This window comes from Erpetoichthys calabaricus, chromosome 14 (genome assembly GCF_900747795.2).
Source record: "Erpetoichthys calabaricus chromosome 14, fErpCal1.3, whole genome shotgun sequence".
In the NCBI taxonomy this organism is placed as follows: Eukaryota; Metazoa; Chordata; class Cladistia; order Polypteriformes; family Polypteridae; genus Erpetoichthys; species Erpetoichthys calabaricus.
Genome location: NC_041407.2, coordinates 8,462,501 through 8,475,524, shown reverse-complemented (window position 1 = coordinate 8,475,524; position 13,024 = coordinate 8,462,501). Strand labels below are relative to the sequence as shown.

The following is a 13,024-nucleotide window of genomic DNA, read 5'->3' as shown; positions in this document are numbered from 1 at the left end:
GTCTGGTCCCCATCTTGAACTCCATTCAATTGTAATAAGTGGGCCGCCTGGTGCCCCTCACTTGATTAATCAAGTCTGGGACTGTTGGGTAGTTGTGCTGGAGGGGTTGTTCTACCACTAGGGGGCAGGACTGACCCAGTGAGCCACTACCATCCAGCTGTGATGCCCTCACAGGCTCAGTGGAGGTGTAAATCATGGGCACGGTCCACTCTTCTTCAAGTTGAGTCCAGGGGGGCTTCATGTTCATTTTTAACTGGTCTCCTGTCTTTTATTTAATCTGTTTAAGTTTTTGTTTTTAGCGTGTGTTGGTGTGGACTCACAATACCAAGCTTCTCAGGCCACAGATTTGCACTGTCTGGCACAGAAGTCTCACCGATTGCAAATCTGGTGCTCCAGGACTGAACTGGAGCTGTCAGGTTAGTCTAAAAAAATTAGAATATTTTAAATTAAAATAATCTTAAGTAAATATTCCAATAAATCGGAACTTGGGTTAACGATTCTGGGTGTTACACCTACAAAATGTACATGTAGCTTTAGACTTTGCCAATACCTGTAGAATTAACAGTAGCAAGAACTAAAGCTGCCTAATCAGGAACAAAAATCCTCGCAATACCCAGACAAGCGTTGTGTAAATGTGGGGGCCGTCGGCATCCTGGGAAAGTGAGGCCGCTGCACTTCGCTTTATTACCGATAAAATGTTTACTACTTTTAATATGCGGTGCGTCGGCGAAGAATCGGGAGCGGTCTCCCCTCGACTTTCTCATATACTCAGATATGGAGATGGATATTTGAGGACTAACCGCAAGACAATGATATTCTTTAAATGTATGCAGTGTAAAAAACCATCAACGACAAAGTAATAATATACTGAACAATTAAGACTCTGCAGCTCCATGAATATAAAAGTAAAGTACCACTTATGCTTCGCAGAAATAGCCCAAAAGTTGACATGAAATCTACATTTTGTACCTAATACTTCGTATGCAAAATTTGGTTGACCGACGTGAAAGCGTACTCGTTCTTGTGTTTATACACACAGCCAGAATTCCAAAAAAAATGGTATTTTCAGAGTCCGGGAGGTCTAAAACGGCGAGATTCATCAAAATCTCAACATCGACACTCTGGACGATTCCAATACTTCCCCTATACTGTGCCTTTGTAAAGGTGACCTCCATCTTTTGATCACACCTTACTGTTTAAATGAATTCTCCCAAAATGAGACTTTTTGCATTTGTTACTTGCCCCTTGTCATTTTTCAACGCTAGCCAAGAAAAAATTTTAATCATGTTTTCATGCAGAAACGAGAGTTTCTGATAGAACAGAAGTCAATGGTGACCAGCATTGGACGACAACATTCTCTTCCCAACCTCCTGCCTACTGAAACTGTCCATTAAAAAAAATCTCCAGCGTGTGTTCTCGCCCTGTCTGGTGTTACAAACCACTTGTCCTAGAGAAGGGTTTAAAAAAATTTGTTAATTGGAGCCGTTGTTGGAAGATGTGGTCCTAAACACAATGCTGTGAGGCGGTGGGCCAATATGTCTTATGAACTACGCTAACAACCTAATCGTTCACAATTCCCAGGGGGCTGATGGTGGGGTTGGCAGGCCCTGCTGCATGGAGTGGCCACAGTAATAGGAGGACACAATGAGTGCTATTTGTTTTTACAATGAAATGTCTGCTTTTGCCTTCCCTTAAGCCCCCTTTTCAAGTGAATTCAAGTTATTTTGAAACTGCCCCCCCTTGCGTTGCCACCTTGGATAGGAGCTGCTCCTCCAAGAACTGGTCCATTTCAACAGTGAGGTGGATGACTGTAATGCAAAAAGATGGGCAGCCATGATGGCATAATGATCCATATTACTAACCGAGAATGGTAAACCGGATGGCATGGACGCAGGTACACGGCGTTGGGACCATGAGATGTACTGCGCAGGCGCGTACAGCTCAACTAACGGAAATAGCAAATAAAACAACCGCCATATTGTGAGTGGCACTACTGCGGAGTGAAGTTAGGAATAATGTGCTGCTTGGGATTGTACAAACCGCTGAACGCTTTACACCAAATTCAAACACAATACAGCTCAACGATACACACACGAGCCCACCTGGATAAGATCAATGAACGCAGGCGCCTACGACATGCGTCTGAAACAGCGGAAGGAAAGCAGGCACGGGTTAAGACACTACGGGGTCTGCAAAGGTCCTTAAAGAGAGTACGGAATATATAAGAGCACACCGATCAAAAAAAAAATCAATTGTGTAAATTAAAAGCACATAGTACACACAAATCATGTGCTCTCAGCGCATAGAAAGCGTATAAGGACAATACGGAGAATAGAGACCCAAAGGCATTGGAGAGAAAAAAAGGCAGATAAGAGATTATGAAAGCAGTGGAATTTGAAAGGCTCAAACAAACGATGGCGCGATACACATGCAGACAAAGGTACAGAATATGAAAGCAGTAAAATTCGAAAGTATTGTAGTGTCCCACCCAGGTTGAGGGCTTTTTGGTTTTAAGTGACTGTTAGGTCCGATTGAGGGAAGGCGGAGTACAGCTCAGAGGACTGATAGCGGAGTATTGATTGCATGCAGTAATAGGGTGTGCGTTGGAGAGGGTGCTAGAAAGTTGTGTTTGGGGTTAGGAAGTCAGCGATTGTTCAGGTAAAACTTTTGTGACACTTTGTCATGTCAGTCACTACAGTATCAAAAGAAAAGATAGAAACGATTGCATTACCGCAAACAAAAGGTGATTAATCATCAGAACCAGGTGTAATTGAAAAAATACCAGGCCAAATTGAGGTCTGAAAAAAAAGAGTAGACAACAAAGTCTTTTCGCATTCGCATCATTCAATGGACAAAACGTGGATTTACACAATAACGGACCATATGCTATGAGAATCTGTGGTCCCACAACAGTTAAAGGAACGACAAGTTAAATTTCAAAGAGTACACAATTCGGTCGGGTGTATATTGATGACCTCGGAGAAGCGATGCAAATTTTAACAGGCAAAAAGAAAGGTGATGTATATATTCCGCGAGTAACATTACACACCAAAGGAGATCGTGATATGCCATTCGTAGTAAAATGTTTACAGTTTACCGTGAGAATAGCTTTTGCTATGACAATCAATACATCACATGGACAAACAGAAAAACTCGGATTATTTATTACAGAAACAGAAACAATATTCACTCACGGGCAGTTATATGTTGTGTTTTCACAATGTGTCTCCAAAAAATATTGTTTTTAATGAAGCTTTAAAGTAAAAGTGAAAATAATGAAATTGAAACAATTCCAACACACACATCATGTGCTCTCGGCGCATAGAAAGCGTATAACGACAATACGTAGAGATCCAAAGGCATTGGAGAGAAAAAAGGCAGATAAGAGATTATGAAAGCAGTGGAATTCGAAAGGCTCAAACGAACGATGGCGCGATACACATGCAGACAAAGGTACAGAATATGAAAGCAGTACAATTCGAAAGTATTGTAGCGTCCCACCCAGGTTGAGGGCTTTTTGGTTTTAAGTGCGTCCACTATTAATGAACATTCATTAGGATTAGTGAATATCATTTGCTGTCATTGTTATTCACTTAACTTCCCTGGCAATACAACTAATGAGTTTACACGTTGTTGTCAAAGGGGTCAGGTTAGACTGCCTCCTTTAGATGAATATCCTGAATATCTACGGATGTTTCTAACTAACAATGTACCCGAAAGTAAAAAACATTATGGACTGCATTAGATCCTACAATAGTTCATTTGCTTTTGCATCTACCGGAGTAAATATCAGGCCACCAGCTGGCAATGGCCCATACTGCTTTCGCGTATGTGGACAAATATTACATCGGATTGGAGCAGTGCACCCTGAGCCAAATCACGAACACAAATATGCACAGATCTACGTGTTAGATCCAGATGACGCACTCTATCAACGATTTTACTACAAATGTTGTGTATAATGTTGTGTATAAAGAAGTATTCCAATAGATCCTTCTAATGTGCCATGCTATGGGTTCTTTACTTCCTTTGTTCGTCATCTACACCTTTACAATTCGATATATCTCATACATTCATCAATGTATTTCGGGTTACCCAACCCCGGGGGTAGGCGAGCGAAGTGAGCAGGGGGCAGAGCCCCCTTGTGTGTGTCTAAGCGAGGCTTAGCTGCAGCCTGGAGGTCCGAGTCCCTAACACAACAGGAACCAAGTAAAATTAAAACTGAGTTCAGGTGTGGGCAGCAATACACATATATGGCATATAAGGTGTCTTTGTCACCCACCACTTCCAAAAAAAAAAAAACAAAAGACAACAAGTGTACACCTGCTGCTAAGAAGATGGGCAGGGTGGGCAGCATCTTCTCAGATAATTAGCCAAGTCCAGTAGAGGCAGCCATTTGGGTAGACTGGTGCCCGTTCCTGAAATGGTACCAGCTAGGATATCCTGTGCCCCTAAATTGGAGGAAGCAGCTATGAAAATATTCTAGTGGTGCCAGGTTCATAAAATGAAGCCCCGCCCCTCCACTTTTACTCACATTTTATTTTAATGCCCGTGTGGCTGCTGCCCGAGGCATTCATCCAAATGCCATCCAGGACAGAATGTGCCAATGTGACACACTTCACAATTAGCCTTTGGAAACAGCTGAACAGACGGCTGTGGCAGAACAACAGCGGGTCCTGTTTGAACTTGCCTAATGGGGGTCTCACCCTCAACATACGCAGATACAGGTTAGAGTCCGAGTGTGCTGGTGCTCCTTGAGACTGGACCCTCGATCACGAACGAGACAGCTGCGAAGTGGTGTGTGGTGCCATCCTGCTTGTGTTATACGGGCTCTGCTCCTGTTATATAAATCTGTGTGACTGGCTCCCTTCACAGGTCCTGCCAAGTCACTTTTACTCTCAGATGAATTTATCAAACCGAGTATTCATTTGTGCCCATATTCAGAATGGGCAGTACAGTGCTGCAGCTCCAGGTATCAGCGCTTGATTCCTGACCCCACCACTGTCTCAAACGTCGATCACAAAAAGCCCTCATGCCACCAGGACAGACTTACTGTCAATTCTAACAGGAGATGGTGGGCCCTGCCCTGAGGTGGCATCTTGTGCAGAACTGCTCCTCCAGCCCCCCACTGCCCTCTTCAGGGTGGGTAGTCAATGGACAAATTCACGATTAGGAGGAGGGCTCTACACAGCTGGTGGTGTACACAAGTGGCACCCGGCACACGTGCCCATGTTCAGAGCTCCTGGAGGAATGCCCCCTGAAGACATCATGATGGGCATAAAGGTCCACGTGGTCTGTGCTAGCGGCTCACTGTAAAGCTGTAAACGTGTGTGTATACAGATGGGAGTCCTACTGTGATTGAAACATTTATGTCTATAAATATAGAATGTATTTTTGAAAACATTGTATTGTTAAGAAATTGAATTGGACCCTGCTGAGCAGAGCAGCTTAGTCCGATTTATTTATTTTTGGTGGTGAAGCCAGTGTGCCAGTGTGTTTTTCAACCACTTCATCCTTAAATGAAATAAAACGTCACTCATCCTAACGTCTGTGAATGTGTGTGGCAGTGGTGGGCAGCAGTGCCCTGCTTTGAAGGGGTCTTGTAGTGTCGGCTCCATTTCATCGCTCCGGCCGGCTGCCCGTGTTTGTGACGTGACGACAGGTGACGGCTGTAAAAATGGGGACTCGAAGCGCCTCGAGCTCTGGGCGCTTGGGCAGCAGCGAGTGGCAGCATTTGTTAAAATGGGCACACGAAAGGTGATGGGGACGAATCAGCTGTGACCTCCTTCAGCTTTACAATTTTACAATCATTTTACAAGCTGATTACATTTACTGCAGGACCGAACATGACACCCAGTGGGAGGTCTCGGCTCAAAGGGAACGCGTGTGGTGGGTGGGCAGTGTGGCACTGGGCTTAAGAAGGAATGGAAGGCACAAAGATGCCAGTTTAAAGTCTACCACTTGCTTGATTTGTATCTCTGAGTAAGTCACTTGTACTGCCAGCATCTGCTCAATAAAGATATTAAAAAAAATAAAACGTTACATTATCCAGTGGATTCAGCGCCATTCACTCTTCATACACGTTATGTTGTAAGTTAAATTTTAAATGGATATTTTTGCCCATTAACCTGCACTCAACAACCCATAATGACAAAGTGACAACAGGTGTACAGAAAAAGTTTAAATTTACTAAAAATCTAAAAGTGAAATCTTTCATTCGTAGAAGTATTCAGACCCTTCACTGAGTATCTTGTAGAAGCCCCTTTGGCAGCAATTCCAGCTTCAGGTTTTTTTGGGTGAGTCTCTACAAGCTTTGCACCCCCATGTATCCCATTCTTCGTGGCAGATCCTCTGAGCTGCCATCTGCAGGCCTCTCCAATCTTAACTGGTCTGTGGCTCTGGCTGGCCCAGTCCGTCCAGTTGTCTTAGCTGGGTGTTTTCAGCTCATTGTCATGGAGATAGGTGAAGCCTCACTACCAGGGCCGGATTTATATGAAAAGAGGCCCTAGGCTATTCCACTTATGAGGCCCTTTCACCTTTCATTTTTAAGTTTGTAAATTACATGAGAGATAATCAAATTTTGCTAACAATTTGAACGTAGGCCCCTCTTGATCTTGAGGCCCTAGGCTGAAGCCTAGTTAGCTTATAGGAAAATCCGGCCCTGCTCACTAAGTCTGAGGTGGTCTGCACTCCAGGTCAGGTTTTGCTATCATCCTTCCCAGTCTCCCTGTGCTTCACCATAGCGATGACGTTATGCAGCGGACGCGCAGTTCCTGCTCTTCTCCAGATATTGTCCTTGGGAGTTTTGTCCAAACGGTTCAGTTTTTGTCTCATGCAGTCAGAGCGACTCTTTCTCTTTTTCGTCTCGGGCTCCTTTTTAGCGGTCATGTGCCTTTCACTCAAAAGTGTCTTCTGCCTTCTCCACTCCACCTTAAACGCCCGATTGCTGGAGCAATTCTGCGGTCTGTTATTTTATATTCGCAATTCATTCAGAGCATTTAGCAGAGACCAGCTTTCACTTTGCCGTCCACACATTGTATTTATTTGCGTTTTCCTTTTTTTAAATACACGAAATAAACGAGCTGTAACCCGATGAGGGCGGATGGATTGGTGCTTCGCCCGCCTCCCGGTGACCTTGCTTGCAGTCGGCGCCTGTGGCCCTGTAAACGCACTCAAGATCAATACGCGCACGCCGGCCCTTCAATGACAGGCATTGCCATGGAGATATCGAGGTGGGGTTTCATCCCCGCAATTCCCTAAAGAATCGACTCCACGTCTCGCGGGCGGACTGCCGAGTGTTTATACGAGTCAACAAAGGGGAAGAGGAGCGACCTTCACGTGCCGTCCGGAGTCCGTGTGCTCTGACCGCGCAGGTTTGGGGGGCGTCAGTCAGAGGCGGGGGGACTGAGTGGGGGCAGGAGAGGGAAAAAAAAAAAAACCTCCAGAAAATGAAACGAAGAACCAGGAATCGTAGGCAGAGAGCGGAGGCAACTGAGACAAAACAGGCGGCGACAATCGAGGAGAGAAAGAGGACGGAGAGGACTTCAGAGTTAAACAAACGTGAAACGAGTGTGGCGCCGAGTCTTTTAAGTTGTATCCACAGACGAGGACGAGTCGCGATGTAACTTTCGGAGTTTAGCAAGCTTTGCGTGTGCGACGTCACAGGAGGGGCTCCGCAGCAAAGCATCCAGCACAGCAAACGCGTAAAAATAGCGGGGCTCAAGCTAAAAGCTGTCAGGGGTCAGGAAAGAAAGAGACCCCACCAATAGTGGTAACATCTTCCAGCATGCACTTGAATATTTTTTGAGACAACGGATCAGTTCTGTATGTAAGGCACTATACAACAGATAGGAAAGGCGCTATAAAACAAGATATGCAAAGCACCATATGACAGACTACTGTCAGTTTCAAAATGCTTCAGTCTTCCATAGATGATGATGTTTTTTGTGATGAAATCACAGGTGAAGTTTCCTCCTGATGGCTCTTCCATGAAGGCCACGTCATTGGAAGTAACACCGCTCGGCGAGCAGCGCCCAGCCATTCCTTTCTCGGCCCCCAGTAGCCTCCGCCACAACATACAAAGCTCTTCTGTCCGTCAGATCTCTTCTCGGTCCCCACAATCCCCCTTAACTGGCAACTTTGGAAATTGCCAGCTAGAAGTGTTCCGAGATCTTCTAATGGCCCTCCTCAGCTTTTACTTTTACCTTTTCAGTTCATTAAACATTAGAACTGTACGTCAACGTTTTCATTACAAAGCCATCATTTTTGAGTATTTACTGCCACAGTTGTATTTATAATGTTTAACTTCAACAAAAAGTGAAATTCAGCCAGGGATATTCAAACCTGCGCATGAAACTGTAAAGTGCCAATACTGACTGCACAAACACTACAATGGCACCGGTTGTCATTTGTCACACACACTATCAGTAACAAGCTGTGCCTTCTTATACATCTCATTCATCAATTTACAAAGCCCACTGCTTGCCCCCATTAGGTCACACAAGTCACTCCCACTCCTGTGCGCCTCCATAAAGCACACTGATCAGTGGGCCACAGTTGGCTGGATGGATGTCTGCTGTTGGTGGCCCATTTTCAACAATGTCCATAGCCACCTGGAGTTTTAAGTCTGCCCATCTAATCTGTGTGGACCGGACAAATTAGGTATTAACTTAACCTCTTGTGCCTTAAAAGTGATGAACGTTTCTTATTAATTATTATTAGAGCATGCCTGTTCTTTTAAAGCCTCACTGCTTTGTCAAACTAAAAGAAAGACACTAGCGACATCTTGTGGTGAGACTTTGTAAGTTCCTCACTATGACACCACCAGGTTGGGCTGTCAGGCCTTTTTCCCCCTTAAAACCCAACAGAGTGTAAGTGCAGATGGCAGTACCTATGAGGTCAGTCATGTGATGCCCCAACATCACAAAATGCCCTCAGCGTCAGTCATATTAACACCCAGCACATTAGACTGTGGTTAGCATTAGGGCCCCATTACATTGTCGTTAAGATTAGGGCTGCAGGAGTCAAAGGGTTACCTCACCTACGCCACAGGCACTGCAAGCTGCAGCTAGACCCTTCTCTTGAAACCAGCAAGCACAGAAGAGCTGAAGTCGTCCTGGGGGTGGGTGGGCACATGTTCTTATTGTTCAGGCAGAATTTAAAAAGGCTCCTGATTATGAACCATTAGGCTTAATACCCTCATCTTTCTTTTTTCCTAAACAAAGTCCATACATTTTCTTTCAGGCTTTACTAAAACCATTGCTGGACTCCCCAAGCCTGGCTGTTGTCTGTACATTTGTATGTATGCATGTGGCTCTGTCTCAATGACACCCCCCGTGTGTCTGATTAAGTGGCAACTCAGTGTGGCCACCAGAATGGCCTGGCGCTCGCTCCACAGTTGTGCCCGAAGTTACTTGACTTTGCAGATTTGTGAGTGTTAGATTGTGTTGTAAGGTCCAGTCCATGAAATGAATCTCAAGAGAAATCGAAGTTATAACTACAGTAGTCCTACACGTCTGCTGCCTTGAATGAAGCCACCAGTGATTCCCCCTCTTAAGATTATCCTGCCCTTAGCTAAAAAACTGATCAAAACTTAAGTTTGATTAATTCAAGGACTCCACCCCAAAAAAACATTTTGCTTAAATGTTACCCCAGGTGCTTAAAAAAATTCCTAAGCTCTCACTGTAATCTCACATTTTCATACAGAAAGGAGGCAAGAAAGTTCGGGATTCAAAGCTGTGGCAGGAGGCCAGTGCAGCACAACAGCAAACACTGAATCATCCATAGAAAAAAATCACCTTCCTTAAGTCACATTATCCACGTGCAAACTCGTCCAGTTGCTTACTCAATGTCCAAAACGTGCTTGTTTACTACAAATATTTTAAATAAACCACTTCTGGGTGGTGAGGAAGTGCACAAGTGTCTGACCCGAAAACCTGGCTGCCCCCCTCTTTGATTGGTCAGAACTCCTCCTGATTCACTGGCTGAAATGAAAACTCCATGTGAGTTCTTGGCTTCCAGAGGAGGAACTCTGCACATTGCAAGTAAAAGACTGGCTGGCATTGCATGTGGAATATGCAACATAAGTAACGCAAGATTTGCCCAAAGACATTGATATTGTTTGCTGTTGAACTGCATTGTCTCCATACTGTGACCATTACATTATAAACATTCTTACCTTCTTCCTGCATGAACACGAGATTAAATTTTTTCCTTGGCAGTCACTATATACCACATGGGGCAACATTTAAGCAAAATATTATTTTAGGGTTGAGTACTCCTTCAAGTCAGTGTTTCCCAAACTCGGTCCTGGGGACCCCACTGTGGCAGCAGGTTTTTGTTCCAACCAGATTCCTAAATCAGTGACAACACTTGATAGCACTGAGCTCATTTAATTAGCTGGTATTTTTTTTTTCCATCTTATTCTACATTCAGAAAAAGCACATTTAGAAATATTTCTGCTTTTTCTATAGATTTAAAATGTTTAACTCTCTTTTGTTGATTTTATTATATTTTGCCTTCTCTGTGCAGTTTTCCCCCTTTGTTGAGTCTTATCAATGCCAATTAAAAATAAGCAGAGCAGACACGCTGGCAAACATGGAAAAATCAAAGGCTGCAAGTACTTTAGCGTCAGTCCCACTAATTAGTAAACAATGGACTAAACAATTAGAACACCTTGAAAAGTAGCATGAAAATCAAGATGAAAATATTGTTAAAAAGAAACAAATTAAATTACCACCATATAAATGTTTAGTACATTTTTATATATATTTTTTTTTACCGAACAGTTTTCTAATTTGTATATTGTTTCCAAAACACATAACTTGGGAAATAACACATCACTTAATTACCCCAGGAGTCCAATTAAAAACAGAAGCTGGTTGGAACAAAAACCTGCAGCCACAGGGGGGGCCTCACTACTTTAAGTGAACACGCATGCCATTTAGATTTCAAGATTGACAACTTAATACACCATATAAAAAGGTGAGCCAGTGTCACACCACGTAACATCAACCCGGACGTCTCGTCCCACCTATCCTTGCTGGAAATTGTTACCTTGAAGATTGCACATTACTGTACTCCGTCACAATGGCACAGATTTAAATTTCCTATTGTGCTTGCAGGGTCAACACATTTTGGCAGCCAATAAACGTGAAGCATCTGTCCTGGCATGGGATGTCAGGTAAGACACTTGTGTGGATCCAGTTTTCATGAACTTCTCCTCTGGCTCACCTCCATTTTATGGATATTGTACTCCATGTCAGCTCTCTTAACCAAACTGATTAAGTCCCCGAGGACACCACAGTACAGGACTTTGTCACAGCAAGTCAAGAACAGTTGTAGCACACACCTAACACAATGTAAATGAAGACCACAGGAACACTGAGGGAAGGCTGTGAAGTGAGACGGAGGGACGGCTTTACCCACAAACGTGCACAACCCTCTCAATGAAACAAACCCAGAAAACAATAGGTACAAGTAATCATTAATTTATTTACATAAATTTAAAGTACACAAATACAGTGGCAATACAAATGAGAGAAACCTTACAAGGCCAGCAGATTACCAACACATGGGACCCTACATAACCACTATGTGTGAAAGAGAAGATGTCCGAGACAAGCAGTTTTGCCTATTTTCAATAAAAACGGTGCAGGAAGAGAACTCTCCAGATGCAACAAAATGGGGCTAAAGGCCTCGATCAATCTTTGCTCCCATTCCCTTCTCCCGAAGCAGCGAATACTCTATTACTACTACTTTGGCCAAAGGGGGCACTAGCAAGGGGGCTCCAACTGGAGCTATATATATAGAAAAGCAGAAGTTAATAATAGTCATGAATTAAAGCAGACCATTCCAGGCAGCACCTTTGCCACCAGCCCTGCTGCTGAAATTTAGTGTGCACGCCTCAATATTCAGAAATTAAAAACACCAAAGACCACTCGAGCTGAATGGGACATGGTGGTGAAAACGGTGTCATCTGGCACACACGAATTAAAAAATAAGAACAATGTATTTAAATATTGGACAGCATTAACAAGTAACAGTCTTGAAGAGTGAAATACTAACCTTTAACTTGTGAGATAATGAATTTAAATTCTGGGTTCTCCAGGTATCAAAAGTAGGTGAAAAAGTAGACCGAGTGCTGGTGCATTTAAAATGAAAAGAGCCCATCAAGTTCATTCCAATATTAATGAACTGCTTTTCATTGACAACTGGCCATAATGTGCCTCTAAAGAAAGCAAGAGAAGAACAAAAAATAAGCCGTTATAAAATAGAGGCTCAGACGTGCACCTTGAAATGTTACACGAGGCATGAATACTAAAGCCTTAAAAAAAGATGCCTGACTTTTTTTTTTTTTTTTTTAAATAAGGCATGAAACGGGAGAATAAAGAGTAGCTAGATTCACAGGAGAGCAAATGAAAACATTTACAATTCTATTGTACAGGTTTTATTTCACAGCTTTGAAACAGCGTCAAAAACAAAAACAAAAAAAAAACTAAAAAAAAACTGAAAGAACTGAAACACAATGTTAAAGGAATACATTTTAAAAGGAGCCATTCAGTGGGAGTGAGGGAACCACTAACAAACTACTTTTATTATTAATTAAAATAATGAATAAAAAAAAAATTAACTTAAAACTTTACACTTGGCCCACTTCCTCCTGCCATGCATTGGCTGACAAGGCATTGCTTTTCATGTTCTTGTTGTGGATGTTACAAGGCGCCATTGTGCTGACCCCTCCGAGTACTTTATTGCACACATTTCAAAATGGCAACCAGAGATTTATTTCTCTCTCAAATTTAAAACATAGAACAACAACATAAAAATCAAAGGACTGGGCAACAAAACCCACCAACTAACACTTCAAAAAAAGAAGAAAAAAAAAAAAAGTGGTTTGATAGAAAAGCAGATAAAGGTCCATACAAAAAGGAGGTTAAAAAAAATTAAATCCACAAGGATCAGCCCCTGCACGTTATGAGGAATTTCAAGTCTTGAAGTTTGCGTTTTTTTTTTTTTTTTTCTC

The 13,024-nt window shown here is 43.0% G+C and overlaps 1 protein-coding gene across 2 annotated transcripts in view; it reads right to left on the bottom strand.

Moving 5' to 3' along the window:
• Positions 1-11,473: 11,473 nt before the first annotated feature.
• The window catches only part of LOC114665225 (casein kinase I), a 61,300-nt gene continuing 59,749 nt past the window's right edge, over positions 11,474-13,024 (bottom strand). For both annotated transcript variants that reach the window (XM_051936511.1, XM_028819666.2), the window contains one exon: positions 11,474-13,024. This exon is cut by the window's right edge and continues 564 nt beyond it. The gene's annotated coding sequence lies outside the window, so the exon portion shown is untranslated.